At 31.8% G+C, this 17,336-nt stretch overlaps 1 pseudogene; it reads right to left on the reverse strand.

The window, feature by feature from the left end:
* Positions 1-765: 765 nt before the first annotated feature.
* Positions 766-2,132, reverse strand: LOC114175047 (monolignol oxidoreductase AtBBE-like 13; annotated as a pseudogene).
* Positions 2,133-17,336: the final 15,204 nt, after the last annotated feature.

Below are 17,336 nucleotides of genomic sequence, written 5' to 3' on the forward strand. Positions count from 1 at the left end.
TTTATTTTAACTTGTTACAAAATTGTTTTAAATAATTTATATACAAATGTTAGAGTTGGTTGAAAATTAACAATTTTATAAATTTAAATATAAAATTTTTAAAAAAAATTATAAAAAGTTAAAATAAATATATTTAAAAAATTAAAAAAAAATGGACTGAAATGTAATAAAAATAACAAATATATGGACCAAATTGAGATTCAGATAATGATTTGACACGTGTCACCTTACTGACTTGACACGTGGTACAATACTGATGTGACACGTGGCATGAATAATTTTCAAAAAAAAATTTAAAAATTAAAAAAAAATTAAAAAAATTTTAAAAAAATTTTAAAAAATTTTAAAAAATGTGGAGCTGACACATGGCACATCTTTAACTCCGTAAACTCTATACTAACGGAATGAGCCTAATTGTTACACATTTTCAAAAATATAGACCTAATTGAGACTAAAAAAAATCTTAGGACTTATTTAAGATTTTTCAACAAAAACATGGAACAAGGGAGTATTTTAACCTTTTAATTTCTACACAAAATTCTCTAACATCACAACACTCTTTCTCATCACTACACAATACATCTCTCACTCACAAAACTACATTCTTTCTCTTCTCTCTCCCAGGGCCTACTCACTGCCTCACAATACTCTTATCACTTTTCTAACATTCACCTCCCCCTATTTATCAAGATTTTTGCTCCCACAGGAAACCATGGAGGGCACGAAAATTCTGCTCCATCAATCCGAAAGAAACAAACAAAAAAATTAACAATGAAAAATTATCATCTTTAATAACAATCCAAATTCCACTTTGATGAAAACAATCTAGACTAGCAACGCAACCTCAAATAATGCAATATTTCTTGAGCCTTTCTACACAGAATAGAAGAGTGCTAACACGAGAACTCATAGCTTGTCAAAACAACAAAAACAGAGTCTGTTGTGGAGCTCTTAGATTAGAAGAGATGTGCAGAAAGGGCAGAAAGGCAGAAGAGAGTCTTATTTACTATCTTGAATTTCAATAAAATTTTATTTTATTAAGTAATATCCTTCTAAGGTGTTACATGGACGGATGGTGTAGGAATGCTTTGTTCGTTTCTAAAAAATTTATGAGGATCAACCTTGGTCTTCACTTCTACCAATCTCCTAAAATTGCTACCGAAATACTTGAGACCCCAAATGCTGGCTTGGTGGTAGCTGGTGTAGCCATTGTTATTTACCCCAATGTCAAGGTCTCTGTAATTCAGATATGCAGCTCTGGGAGACTTTGAAACATAAGGTTCCATATATTTATACACTCTTCTAGTCCAATTCATGTGTCTTTGCGCAGTCTCGTCGCCTTCCTCAAGCCAAGTGGCAATATAGTGAATATGAAATATGTATCCAGATCTGTGTGAGAATGGAGTTTGAGATTTAGAAATCTCATCCATTATGCCTCCATAAGGGGCAAATTGAAGCTGACCATATTCAATGCCATCGTCATAAAGCAAGCGCCATAACCCTCGTAATCCATGAAGAGGAATTGGTTTGCTCACATAATCAGATTTCCCTTTGAAGTTCTTCACACGAGTTCGAGTTCTGTTCACCAAAACTTCAATGGCTTCAAGGTCTCTAGTTCCACTGAACCCAGCATTCATGAAAACAACTGACCCAATCCAACTCGTCTCAGTACAGTCTTTTTTGTCCAAACCCAACTTTGGGAAGCTCTTTTGCATCAATGGAATAAACTCTTCTACACCTCCCAGAAACACGGACACAAAATGGCTTGTATTGTTTGCTTTCCATGTTCACTTGAATTTGCCCTTGCCAAGTCCATCCTAAGGAATATGCGCTTGTCCAATTTATTCGCCACAAGCTGCCACTTTTGAATAATATCGGTTTCATATTCTTCTAATGTCCTTGAAACATTGAACACTGTCACAGTTGATGGAACTGGAACTAATTTTATCTTCCAAGCCACGATGACTCCAAAGCTTGCTCCACCACCTCCTCTGATGGCCCAAAACAGATCCTCACCCATGGCTTTTCTGTCAAGAAGATTACCATTCACGTCTATTATGTGAGCATCTATGATATTATTGTAAAACTAATTAAGGATCTTTAAGATTTATGATTCTCACTCGATGAAACATAATAGAGCACTAACCTTGATCCATGAGAGATCCTGTGAATATGCGTTCTTCAAATTTGTAATCTTGTGTGCTCTTCAATCACCGTTTCTCAATCTATCTCTTTGCCTTTCTTTCTCTTCTCACACGTTCTTGATGGGTTACAGTGAAAAGAACCTTATGGTCGGAGACAGAACCCCTATTCCTTTTATAAACCAATGTCCATCAAGTTGGTTTTATTTTATCTTTATCTTTATTTTATTTTATTATCACTTCCCATAATAATAATCAATAAGTCTTTATATATTTTTTTTAAATCACAATTGGGCCCCATAATATTTCAAATGAGTCACTAATAGAATTAATTCGTCAATTAATTCTAACATTCTCCCACTTGACTCATATGATGTCATAACATTATGTGATTTAATACATAAACATAATGCGCAATAAAAGACCTTGCATAAATTGGTTCCATCATTATTCATAATTAAAGATACAGACATAATAAGAGTCATGACGGTCACACATCATTTGATCGACATGATCCCTTCCATGTACTACTATATCATCCCTTTCTCCTTAATATGACCTTAAAAACGAGAAGTCAATAATGGGTTCAAACATAATGTCATTTTACAAAGCAATAACATAACATAATTTGTTTTCTTCATCATAATTTGCATGCATAAACATAAAGAAGAAAACACAGATTTCAGAAATTTATATATTAAGGAGCTCAGAGTGTCACATAAACATTAAAAAATATATTAACATTCAACATTTAACATTCACTAGTAGACATAATGCCCATATTCTTTACATGACCAGCATACAATTTGGGCGGTAACCCTTTTGTTAAAGGGTCAGCAATCATAAGATCTGTGCTAATATGTTCTATTGACACTTTACGTTTCTGAACTTCTTCTTTAACGGCAAAGTATTTCAACTCCATATGTTTAGCACCTTTAGAATACTTGTCGTTTTTAGAAAAGAAGACTGCTGTGGAATTATCACAATAAATTTTCAGCGACTTGGAAATACTGTCGACTACTCCAAGTCCTGAAATAAAGTTCCGCAACCAATTAGCCTGAACTGTGGCCTCAAAGCATGCCACAAATTCAGCTTCCATGGTGGATGCAGCAATGACAGACTGCTTCGTACTTTTCCATGAAATCGCTCCTCCGGCTAAAAGATACACATAACCAAAAGTAGACGTTCTTGTATCCACACAGCCGGCAAAGTCTGAATTTGTATAACCTATCACCTCAAGGTGATCAGATTTTCTATAAGTAAGCATGTGATTCTTTGTTCCTTGTAAGTATCTTTAAAACTTTCTTTGCAGCTTTCCAATGCTCCAGACCTGGATTACTTTGGTATCTACCAAGCATACCAACTGCAAAGCTAATATCTGGCCTCGTACAGGTTTGAGCATACATCAAACTCCCAACAACAGATGCATAAGGGATATTTTCCATCTGTTTCCGTTCCAAATCATTCTTTGGACATTGCATGAGACTAAACTTGTCTCCTTTGTGTATTGGAACAGGAGATGCTGAACATTTATCCATTCTGAATCTCTCTAAAACTTTATTAATATATGCATTCTGAGACAAACCTAACAGTCCTTGTGATCTGTCACGGAATATTTCTATTCCTATCACATAGTATGCCTCACCCATATCTTTCATTTCAAAGTTATTAGAGAGAAACCTCTTAGTCTCACTTAATAGACCAAGATCATTAGTCGCAAGCAAGATATCATCAACATACAGAATCATAAATATAAACTTACTCCCACTGACCTTCAGATATATACACCGATCAACGGTGTTTTCCTTAAATCCAAAGGACACAATAGTATCATTGAACTTAAGATACCATTGCCGAGAAGCTTGCTTAAGTCCATATATCGATCTCTTAAGTTTACACACCATGTGCTCCTTTCCTTCTTCAGCGAACCCCACCGGTTGGTCCATATAGACATCCTCTTCTAAATCCCCATTCAGAAAAGCAGTTTTAACATCCATTTGATGTAACTCAAGATCATAATGAGCTATTAATGCCATGATAATTCTAAAAGAATATTTCTTAGAAACAGGCGAAAATGTTTCCTTATAGTCAATGCCATCCTTCTGAATAAAACCTTTGGTAACAAGACAGGCCTTGTAACGTTCAATATTGCCTTGAGAGTCACGCTTAGTCTTAAAGACCCATTTACACCCAACTCTTTTGCATCCTTCTGGCAATTCCACAAGGTCCCATACGTCATTATGTGTCATTGATTTAAGCTCATCTTTCATGGCATCTAACCACTTATCAGAATTATCACCATTAATGGCTTCTGAAAAAGAAATTGGATCATTATCAATACTTAAGTCATTTTCTGACTCTTGTAGATAAACCACATAGTCATTCGAAATAGCAGACTTTCTATCTCTGTGAGATCTTCTTAATACTATTTCTTGTGGTTGTTCTACTATCGGTTCATTGTTAACCTCAGGATCATTAATTTGTTGTTCTTCTTAATTGTTGTGAGTTTCTACAACATGTGGAACAACAACTCTTGATAAAGAAGTACTAGTTATAGGAACTTGTACTCTAACTTCCTTAATCTCCACATTTCATGAAGCTTCACTCCCACTGGTTTCACCATTTTCAATGAACCGAGCATTTCCAGTTTCAACGATTCTAGTACTATGGGTAGGACAGTAAAACATATACCCCTTTGATTTTTCTGGATAACCAATGAAAAATCCACTGATTGCTCTTTCATCCAGTTTCTTTTCTTGCGGATTGTATATTCTTACTTCTGCCTGACAACCCCAAACATGCAGGTGTCTCAAACTGGGTTTCCTGTTCGTCCATAACTCAAAAGGAGTCTTTTGAACAGCTTTACTAGGCAGTCTTTAAAGCATGCATCCACAATGATACAGGTAAACATGAATTACTTAACATACTCCTAACCATATCCATTAAGGTTCGATTACGCCTTTCTGATACACCATTTTGTTGTGGTGTGCCTGGCATTGTGTATTGAGCACAAATACCACGTTTCTCAAGGAACTTAGCGAATGGACCAGGGTGTTGTCCACTTTCATCATATCTTCCATAATACTCACCACCTTTATCAGACCTTACGATTTTCACCTTTTTGTCTAATTGCCTTTCCACTTCATTTATATAAACTTCCAAGGCATTTACTGACTGAGATTTCTCATGCAGTAGATAGACATGTCCATAACGCGAAAAATCATCAATAAAGGTGATGAAGTACTTCTCTTTATTGAAAGAATTTACATCAAACAGACCACATATATCGGTGTGTATGATTTCAAGAAGCTGAGTGCTTCTCGTGGCTCCTTTCTTTGTGTGTTTAGTTTGTTTGCCTTTAATACAATCCACACACACATTCAGATCAGTAAAATCTAAATCCGGAAGGATTTCATTCTTTACTAATCTTTGCATTCTTTCTTTGGAAATATGTCCCAAACGTTTATGCCACAAGTAAGCAGATCGTTCATCCACTAAACTACGTTTAGTGCCAACATTGTGATGCAAAGTCATAAGAGTTTCAGCATATAAATTATCCAAATTCAATTTATATAAACCATCATAAAGTGTACCAGATCCAATCATAAAAGTACGCTTAAACAAACTGAAACAACCATTCCCAAACTTAAAAGAATATCCAGCAATATCAAGCTTAGACAAAGAAATTAAATTCCTAGTGATACTAGGTACATAAAAAGTATCCATAAGGTCTAAGTGATATCCAGTGTCGAGGATTAGACGATAAGTCCCGACCGCTTCCATTGGAACTTTCTCTTTATTGCCCATGAAGACAAACTTCTCATTTGGGTTTATGGTTTGGGTTGTAAGAAATCCCTGCATCACATTAGAAACATGAGTCGTACATCCAGAATCAATCCACCACGTATTATGGGGAACTTCAGTTAAGTTTGATTCAAAACATACGTAAGCATTATGCTCACCTTTCTTTTCGAACCAAGCCTTACGCTTTATGTAGTCCTTCTGGAAATGTCCAGACTTCCCGCAGAAATGACATTTGTCATTTTTCTTCTAAATTTTGGTTGAGGACTCGTCAATCTTCAGTGGTCCTTTACCCTTTCCATGTTTCTTAGTAACTTTCTTTCCAACAGCTCCTTGATTCTTCACATATTGAATAAAGTGGCTTCCTAAGTTCTTCAGTCGGGTCTCCTCCTGAACTAGCATACTGTGCAATTCATGCACATTCCACTTGTCTTTCATGGTGTTGTAGTTCATCTGAAACGGACCATACTCAAACGATAATGAGTTCAGAATGAACTGCACGAGAAAACCTTCATCCACTGCCATTCCTAAAGACTTAAGTCTTGCTGCGATATTTGTCATCTCGATCACATGCTCATGCATAGTACGCGAACCGTTAAACTTCATAGTGGTCAACGTACTCATCAGTGTCCCAGCGAGAGACTTATCAGCAGTTTGGGAGCGCTCTTCCACAAATTTCATAAATTCTTTTGCGTCATCAGTTTTGGGAAGAGCTGACTTTATATTGCTTGCTATGCTCATTCTCATAAACATTAAGCTAAGTCTGTTTGATCTTACCTAGGCTTTGTAATGGACTTTCTCTTCATTGCTACTAGCATCCGTGATAGCAGCCGGCTTTTCAACTAGAAGAGCTAGATCAAGATCCAACACACCTAAGTGAAATTGGACTTGCTCACTCCAGTCAGGGAAATTTAACCCATTAAAGACTGGAACAGACGAAGCATGCGCATGTAAAGATACCGGAACAGAGACTGCAATTAACACATGTCTAACATTAATGCTTTGAGTCATAAAACTAAACGTAAAAACAGATTCAGATATAAACAATCATTCTATGCATACTAATGTTCTCCTTTGGGAGATCCACTAATACACAAACATAAACATAATGATGTTAATCACATTATAACATTATTGATAATTAAAATATGCATCAACTAGAATCACCTACTACCTTTGGTTATATAAATAAAACTAGTGACGCATACAAAATTATCTACAATCATATTCATTAATTATAAGAACAATTAATCAACCTTTGGGCGATCCTTAAATGTCTTATAATTAATGAATTTTAATTAACCCATAAATTTAATTATTCATAATTTAGCATCCATACTATGGGTAATTAAAATAAAAAACATTAATAATTTGAAATCATATAAACTTTAAAATTTTGGTGACTAACAAAATTTATCATACTTGATTTCAAATAAATAAATAAATAAACATTTAATTGCTATAAACTTTATATAGCATCTTCATTAATTTTAATTTAATAATAACAAACATAAATATTATTACAAATTAAAATAAAATTATTAATTATTTATATAAATAAAAATAATTAATATTAATTTTATTCATAACATAATCCAATAAAAACATTAGACTTTAATCTTAATAAATTACAACCCATTCATGTTCGAGTTCGTGCGTAAGGAGAAAAACCAAAATTGGAAAACTGAAACTTCCAATTGTACACGTTCACACAATGGCAGCACACGTTCACACACTAACAATATGCCATTCACTTTGCTTCATTTCAAACAGTAACGGTTTTTAATTTCAATCAATGCCAATTAAAATACAATCATGCATCATGCCACTGTTCATTGATTCATTGATTCAGATTCATTATTCACGCATATATTCATGTACTGTTCATTCGTATTCAATTTTTAAGGCAGCGAAAAAACTTAAATAATCCTTAAAACTTTAATTAGGGTTCATAAAAATTGGAAACAAATGGCATAAAAGGAGAATCATAAATCCTACAATCTTGCTCTGATACCACATGTAAAACTAGTTAAGGATCTTTAAGATTTATGATTCTCACTCGATGAAACATAATAGAGCAGTAACCTTGATCCATGAGAGATCCTGTGAATATACGTTCTTCAAATTTGTAATCTTGTGTGCTCTTCAATCACCATTTCTCAATCTATCTTTTTGCCTTTCTTTCTCTTCTCACACGTTCTTGATGGGTTTCAGTGAAAAGAACCTTATGGTCAGAGACAGAACTCCTATTCCTTTTATAAACCAACGTCCATCAAGTTGGTTTTATTTTATCTTTATCTTTATTTTATTTTATTATCACTTCCCATAATAATAACCAATAAGTCTTTATATTTTTTTTTAAATCACAATTGGACTCATCATAATATTTCAAATGAGTCACTAATAGAATTAATTTGTCAATTAATTCCAACAATTATCTGCGGCAAGACCGTACTTACGCATCAAGGATCCATAACCACCTCCACTGAAGTGGCCACCAGTGCCTACAGTGGCACACACACCCGCTGGGAACCCTAGCGTTTTGCTTTTCTGGCTAATCGCGTAGTAAAGTTCACCAAGAGTTGCCTCGGCTTGAACCCATGCTTATATGGAAGTGGGAAGTCTTTCATTTATATAGTAGTCTGGAGTTTAGTGTTAACATCCTTGTGTTCCACTGTTTCACTTTCTCAGACCATGAAAACTCTGAAAATAAAAGAGCAGCAACAGTGAAGAAGCTGAAAGTGAAATAGGAGCTGAGAGACTTGGTTTCTATGGTCGGTTCGTTGTCGATATGAGAAGTGTAATTTAATGCGGAATCTTTAAGTAGTACTATGTAGTTTAACGTTAACATCCGAAAGTGTAGATACTAGATTTATCAACCAATGCGCAAAACTTGATTTTTATGTATATTATTGAATGTTAAACTATTTAGAAAGATGTTTTATTCGACCTCTGTATGATATAAGAAGAATAAAATAGTTACTTAATTCACAACCTAAGTCAAAACTCAGCTAAAGGAATATTTCTTCGGAGGATGACACATTATTGTACCGGTAAAGTAAAGAAAAATATTTATGAATACCAAAAACTTACATTAATATTTAGTATATATTTAAAGAGAAAGAAAAAATATAAATTTACAAATAACATGATATGATAATAAAAAAATTAAACATATAATAAACAGATAAAACTAAAATATATGTATATCATTGTTATAAATTAAAAAAATAATCACTACACAACAAAAATATTAATATTTTAATTTTTTGACATAAAATATTATATTTTTGAATTATCAAGATAATTGTCTGTTTGATGACCATCCTACTCCTACTATATTTTTGACATAAATATGAATTTTATAGATTTATTAAAATAAACGATAATCATGGAAAAGTTTTTTAAAATAATTTTACAGTATATTATTTTATTAATCCAATTAAGATAATTTTACAGTATGTTATTGTTATTAATCCAACTATTTCATCAGATGTCGAATTCAATAAAAAAAAAATTTCATAATTAAATGGTTATTTATATATTATAAATTATCTATACTATTATATAAAAAGTTATCAAGTTTTTACTTAGTTTTTTAATTTTATGTTTTAATAAGTAATATTTTTTTACTTAAAATAATTATTTTACCAACTTTATTCTTTAAACAATACTTGTTAAAATTTAATCATTTTTTATTTGATATTTCCGTTTAAATTTAATATTTTTTAAATTAAAATAATTATCTATAGTTAAATTATAAAAATTATTTATGTTTACTTTTATAATTACTAGAGTTAGATATAAAGTTATTTTGTGTGTACGAATTTGGACTTTACTTTAAAAAATTATTAAAAAGTTCCAAAACTTAAACAATAAGAAAAAATTTATTTAAATATTATATATATATATATATATATATATATATTATCATTACTCTTCTTTTTTATTTACTTAAGTTGGGTACGGACTCAATGCAATTACTTATAAAACTAGCGAACATACATGCGCGACAGCGACTGTATATTCGCATTTTTTAATTTTTAAGAAATTTAAGATCAATAACAAATGTATAATTTTTAAAATAGTTGTTAAATATAAAATTAAAAAAATAAGATATGTAAAAAGAAAATTTAAATAATGATTTAAGACAAAAAAGAAGAATGATTAAAAGAAAATAAAGATATATAAAAAGAAAAATGATTAAAAATTATTTATAAAATAATTAATTTTTAAAATAACTAACGGTAAAACGGGAATGTGGATACAAAAAGAGGAATCCCCTTTATTGTTACTAGCGTAATACAGGCGCGCGCCTGTATACATTTTTTAAATATGCGTGATATTATATTAACAGGTGATAATATTATAATGTTATTAAGTTAATATATATATATATATATATATATATATATATATATATATATAAATAAATTATATTTATTAAAAATAAAGTGAAATATATTAGAACAGATAAAAGAATAACCATTGATAAATAAAAAAAGGAAGAAGCAGAGACATCTGATTTTATAAAAAGTTTATAAAAGTAACGGTCAATCTTTAAAAATTTAATAAATTATTATCTTTAAAGGGTAAAATCGGTATATTGAAAAGTGGACATAAAAAGGAGAATCCTCTTTATATATTGTTATAGATAGATAGATCGATAGATAGATAGATAGATAGATAGATAGATAGATAGATAGATAGATATAAAATTAAAAAAATATATATATAAAAAAAAATTTAAATAATGATTTAAGATAAAAGAGAGGAATGATTAAAAGAAAATAAGATATATAAAACTAAAAATGATTAAAAATTATTTATAAAATAATTAATTTTTAAAAAAACTAAGGATAAAACGGATATTATGAAATATAGATAAAAAAAGGAATCTTCTTTATTGTTATATTATTATTATAGATAGATAATATTTTTATTTTTTTATAAAAAAGTAAACATAGTACATATATTTTTATCCATAAACTTTTTATGGACATAGTGAAGGAAAAACTATTCCAATAGATATTTTAGAATAAATACCACGTAAAAGCTTTATTGAATTGTGGAACAGTTTCTGTTTCTGTACCACATATTGACTATCAACTCTCCGTTACGTGTCTAAACCGGAGATTTTTAAAAAGTAATATTTTTTTAAACAAAATTTGTTTATTTTTATTTATTGTAACATTATTTTTTTAAATAGGTTTATATTTCTCCTACCTGCATATTTGATTTTTTTTTCTATTTTGTATTTTCAAAATGGAGAACAAAATTAAAAAGTTAAAATTAAAATTATGAAATACTAATTTAAAATAATTAATAAAAATATTATATTTAAATTTAAGTAGGGAAAGCAAAAATATAAAAATAATTTATGATTTTAGTGCAATATAATTTAAAATTATATTTTTTATTTTTATTTTATTTAAATAAAACCATTATAATAGAAAATATTTATAATCTAATGTTATAAAATTTTAAGCATATTTTTTTAATATAAACCAATATTATAGTAATAATTTTTTATAAATTATATTACAAAATTCACATCTTTAAATTTTCTTAAATAATATCCTTTTGAACAAATTCGTAAGATAAACATAGTAGAATATTATTTTTTCTAAATGGATGTTGTAAGGACCTAGAAAATTATATTTCAGAATTGATGATGTTTTTGAAATAGTGAAATTTGATTATTTTAAAATTAAAAAATGTTTAAATATTGGTAAAAATTTTATAAACGAGTTTTATTACTTTAAAACATACTATTTCTTTAGACACTACTTTTATAGAGCTCTCTACCTTTTCTCTGAGCTTTCTCATTATTTGTTCATTTTTTTGAAGATATGAGACCATCAAAGGATTTTCGCGACAAGTTTTTCAAATCCAATCAATCAATTTATCAATTAGAGTAAGTAGATTTTTTTTTTGTATTTTTCTTGGTATGTTTGTTCTTCTCTTTGCATGTGAGTTTTTATTGCTTGTAAGTGATTGTAAAGTCTTCTATATGAGTCTTTGCTCATAAGTGATCATAATAATATGGTTTAATCGTCCTTAATCATAATAAAAAAATGACACCAAGAGAGTTGAAGGTAGAAAAATGAAGAAGATGAACGGGTTGCTTGTAAAGGGTGGAAAAATACAGATAAATTGGTAAATAAAAAGGTAGATTTTGATACAAATTACTTACCAGTTAAGTTGTACAGCGAAAAAGACTCTTGAATCAGTTTGAAATCTTGATTTGAAGCCTATAAACAGAAGAAAAATATAAGAAACAGTTAGATCAAAGTACATAAACGCCAAAAATAGTTAGATAAAAAGTTTTTTATAAACCTGATGTTAAATCTGTCGCAGTGAACCATATTAGACATGTAGCAACCTTAGAAAATACCATCATCGGAAAAAAATAGTTAGATATGAGAAAATAAAAGAAGAATATGAGTTGTTCGCTTGGGAAAGGTCAAAATGAAAACGAAATCTGCGTAATAAAACCATATGTCGTAGTGAACCATATTAGTCTTGTACAAAAACGAAACAAATAGTTAGATCTGACAAAATATAAGAAGAAAATGAGTTGTTCGGTTGAGAAAACTCAAAATAAAATCGACTTCTGGGTTTAAACCTGTAAAAAAACGCATGAAAAAGTTAGATCTGACAAAATATAAGAAGAAAAATAGATGTTCGCTTGAGAAAACTCAAAATAAAAACGACTTCTGGGTTTAAACTTGTAAAAAAACGCATGAAAAAGATAAATCTGACAAAAAAATAAGAAGAAAATGAGTTGTTCGCTTTAGAAAACTCAAAATAAAATCGACTTCTGTGTTCTTACCTGTAAAAAAGCGCATGAAAAAGTTAGATCTGACAAAATATAAGAAGAAAATGAGTTGTTCGCTTGAGAAACTCAAAATAAAATCGACTTCTGGGTTCTTACCTGTAAAAAAACGCATGAAAAAGTTAGATCTGACAAAATATAAGAAGAAAATGAGATGTTTGCTTGAGAAAAATCAAAATAAATACGACTTATGGGTTTAAACCTCTGAAAAAACGAATGAAAAAGATAGATCTGACAAAAAATAAGAAGAAATAAGTTGTTCGGTTGAGAAAACTCTAAATAAAATCGACTTCTGGGTTAAAACCTGTAAAAAAGGCATGAAAAAGTTAGATCTCACAAAATATAAACCATCTCCATAGTCGTTTTTTTGCGATTTAAAAACAACTCGATGAAAAGAAGAAGATGAACAGAAGAAGATGTTAGAGAAGAAGCTAAGAAAGGCAGAGAAACCATGATGAACGCGGAGAAACAGAGACAGAGAAAGAGAGAGAAAGAAGTGAGAAGGAGGAAGGTGAGAAGACTGAGGAAGAGTGAGAAGATGAAGCGTTTGAAGCTGTGAAAGTGAGAATGAGAGACGAAAAGTAAAAAAGAGAGAGAAGAAGTTTAAGAGAGAGAATTGAATTTGTATTTTGAAAGTGGAAAGAGAGGAGAAATAAGCGGTGGAATACGTGGAGAAAGTGGAAAGAGAGAGATTTTTTTTTTAATTTTTTTTCGAAGTGTCAAAATGATGAGAGTGTGACACGTTAGCTTTTTTACTTTTTGTAGATAAAATTTTTTGAATTGAAGTGTGTGATATATAGTATTTAATTGAAAAAGTTGCTATTTGTTAGTTCTCATTTGTATATATATATAGATGTGGTTAAATGTTAATTAATAGAAAAAGATGAATGGATTGTAAACCTTACCAATTCTCAATAGGATTTGCAACAACTTTGTTCTTCTCAGGTTTATAGGACATGTTGGACAACAATAACGTACAAAGCTTATGAGTTTTGTTTCAAATTTTCAAGCAATCCTAAGCCTTCTGTGTACGAGGAAGAATATTGCTGGTGTTCATAATTAACTGAGCGAGTTTTATGAATCTTGTAACTCATTTTTTTTATCAGTCTTAAGACTTTAAGACTTTAATCTCTTTTAGTGAGCAAAACCCTATAATCTATATTTGTTTATTAAAGAGTTTTGGAGAGAGTAATTAAGTCTAAATAATACTTGTATATTGCAACAATAATCTGGTTAGTGGAAACTTGATTGGATTGATAATTGGACATAATCTGTTCAAATGAACTACTATAAAAATATTTTGTGTAATCTCTATCTCTTCTCCTTGTCCTATTGCATGTAAAAAATGTGTAACTAACTTACGACCATACAAGAGTTTCGTGAAAACGTATTCTTCAAAAAATAGTTTTAAGAGTGTGTGTTGAAATTGGGCCTTACAAACTTCGTCAAACATATTCTCAAGATAAACAACATAAAATTGAACCTTTTCTGTTAGTGCTTATTAAGACAGAGATTTGCAAAAGGTTCTCACAAATCGTAAAACACAATTCAACGTTCGTTTTTATATTTTTTACCCTTTTCACACATTAAGAAAATATAAATTATAGAAAAACCGATATTTGGTATAAGAAAAAATATGCAGACCTATTTAAATTTTATTTGTTTTTTTTTTCTCACGACTAATTACGAGAACATGAAAATATATTTGTATTTTATAATCAATCTTTCCACAACTATCATGGATGTTTACAAAATTAGAAACTACTTCAGGAATAACAACTAAGATATCAAACATAAGTAATTGATACAGATAAAAGGGAGGTTGCTTTAAATACATGTAGTCCTCATTTCCCTTCCATTGCTTGACAAAACATTAACAAATCGGTTGAATCAATACTAAAAAATTCATATGTTCTTGTAATTTTATTTTAATTTTTTTAAAAAATACTTATAAATTTTGTTATGAATTTTTTTTAAGAAATTGTTATCAATTAATTTTTCTTTTGTAATATTTATTTTCTAAAAAATATTTACAAATTTTATAATTTTGTACGAAATAATTATTCAAGGAATTATCTGTCAATTAAAATTTTTACAAAAAATGATAAAATTTTCTTTTTACAATTTTAAAAAAAATCTCATACAATATAAAAAAAAAATCTAGTAGTGAATATAAGAAATTTGCAACTGATTTACACACTACAAGAATTTTTGATTTTTTCGTCGGCCAAAAACCTACTCTACAACTAAAAATCCGACGATAATATGCTCATGGCGTCGGTCCAGTGACGGCAACGTGAGCCACGTCCATTTCCTGGATGCAAAGGTCATTTGCGTCGATTAAATGGGGACACATGGTTTCTGTGTATTTCTCGTCGACTCAAACGACGAAAATGAATAACAAATATAATAATAATTTCCCATGCGTGGTCAAGCCCACAAACAATTAAAACCGAAAAGAAATTTAAATAGTTTTCGTCGATCAATACGACGCAAATGGGAAGAATTCAACGCAATATTTTGACTTTTGCATGGGCTATGCGTGGGTTTAGCCAACGAACAATACGCTATGCATGGGTTAAGCCCACAAATGACAAAAATGGAATCTGAAAGAGGTTATTTCCGTGGGTCAGGCCAACACAAACAATTAGAAATTAAATTGTTAGCATCGGCCTTGCGTCGGCTAAGCCTACGCAAATTATTGCTTAATTTGAAATGACCAATCTGTTTCCTGGCAAATCCTAGAAGCTGCATCCAATTCCTCAACCTGCATCCAATACCTATCCAGACACATTTCAAACAATCTAATCAATCCAACATATGATTTCATTCATTCAATCCAGAAATCGGGCATATGATTTCGTTCATTTACAACTGAAATTGCAAACATAAAGTTAGTTGTGAGTTTCACAAAAATCCTAGTGTCTAAGATCAGATTATAGTCAAACAAAAAGTGCCAATATTGGGAGCCATACAAATAGTGTCTCCATGTCTTAAGGGCAAACACCATAACGGCCAGCTCCAAATCGTGGGTAGGGTAGCTCTTCTCGTGCACCTTTAACTGTCTAGAAACATAGGCTACCAACCTATTTTCCTGCATTAGTACACAACCCAAACCCTGGTAGGATGCATCGCAGTATACCTCAAACATCTTATTGATATCTGGAATAATCAGGATCGGAGCTGTAGTCAACCTCCTTTTCATCTCCTCGAAACATTCCTCGCATTTATCAATCCAGGAGAAGGGTTGATCCTTTCTAGTGAGTTGAGTTAATGGACTCACCATTTTAGAAAACTCTTCTACAAACCTCCTATAGTACCCAGCCAACCCCAAGAAGCTTCTGACTTCTGTTACTGTCTGAGGTCTTTCCCACTTCAGCATTGTCTCAACCTTGCTCGAGTCCACTGCTATACCATGCGAAGAAATCACATGCCCAAGAAACTGTACCTCGTCCAACCAAAATTCACATTTGGACAACTTACCGTACAACTGATGGTCTCTCAACACCTCTAACACAATTCTCAAGTGACCGATATGTTCCTCCTTATTCCGAGAGTAGATGAGGATGTCATCTATAAACACCATCACGAATTTATCTAGAAAGGGCCTGAAAATGCGGTTCATATAATCCATGAAGACAGTTAGAGCATTGGTCACTCCAAATGGCATCACGACATATTCGTAATGCCCATATCTCGATCTGAAGGCTGTCTTCTGGACATCCTCTGGCTTGACTAAGATCTTGACTAAGATATGATGATAGCCTGACCTTAAGTGAATCTTGGAGAATACACATGCCCCTCTCAGCTGATCGAGCAAATCATCAATTTTCGGCAATGGATTTTTGTTCTTTATCGTCAATTTATTCAACTGTCGATAATCGACGCACAACCGAGAATTACCGTCCTTCTTCTTTACTAGTAACACCGGGGCTCCCCACGGTGAGGCACTGGGTCAGATGAATTTCTTATCTAGCAAGTCTTCTATCTGTTTCTTCAACTCTGCTAGTTCAGCTAGTGCCATTCTGTACGGTGCTGCCGACACTGGACCCGCTCCAGGGATTAGATCAATTGAGAAATCTATATCCCGGCTGGGTGGTAACTCAGATATCTCATCTGGAAATACGTCGGCGTATTCATCCACCACCGATATTCTATTGATCTGCTCCTCGATGCTCATCTTCTTCTCTGGGGCTATTATCACAAAGCAAGTGGATCCTTGCTTCATCTCCTTCACTGCCTCTCCCGACGTCATCAATTCTATCCCCTCAGTTTCTGGGAATACAATTCTGCGGCGTCCACAATCAAGCACCACGTGGTTGGTAGACAGCCAATCCATTCCCAGTATTACCTCTAATCCCTCCAAGGGCAGGCAAACGAGGTTCACCTTGAAGCGTCTGCCCTCTACCTCCATCAAGCATCCAACACTGGCTAGATTTGTTGAAACCTGTCCAGATGCTGGTGTCGAGACCATCAACTCGCATCCTAGGTCACGAGTAGACAACCCCAATCTCTCCACACAATCGTGGGATATGAAGGAGTGCGAAGCTCCTGAG

Source organism: Vigna unguiculata, chromosome 3 (assembly GCF_037176805.1).
Source record: "Vigna unguiculata cultivar grain cowpea cultivar isolate G323 ecotype 2 chromosome 3, ASM3717680v1, whole genome shotgun sequence".
Lineage (NCBI taxonomy): Eukaryota > Viridiplantae > Streptophyta > Magnoliopsida > Fabales > Fabaceae > Vigna > Vigna unguiculata.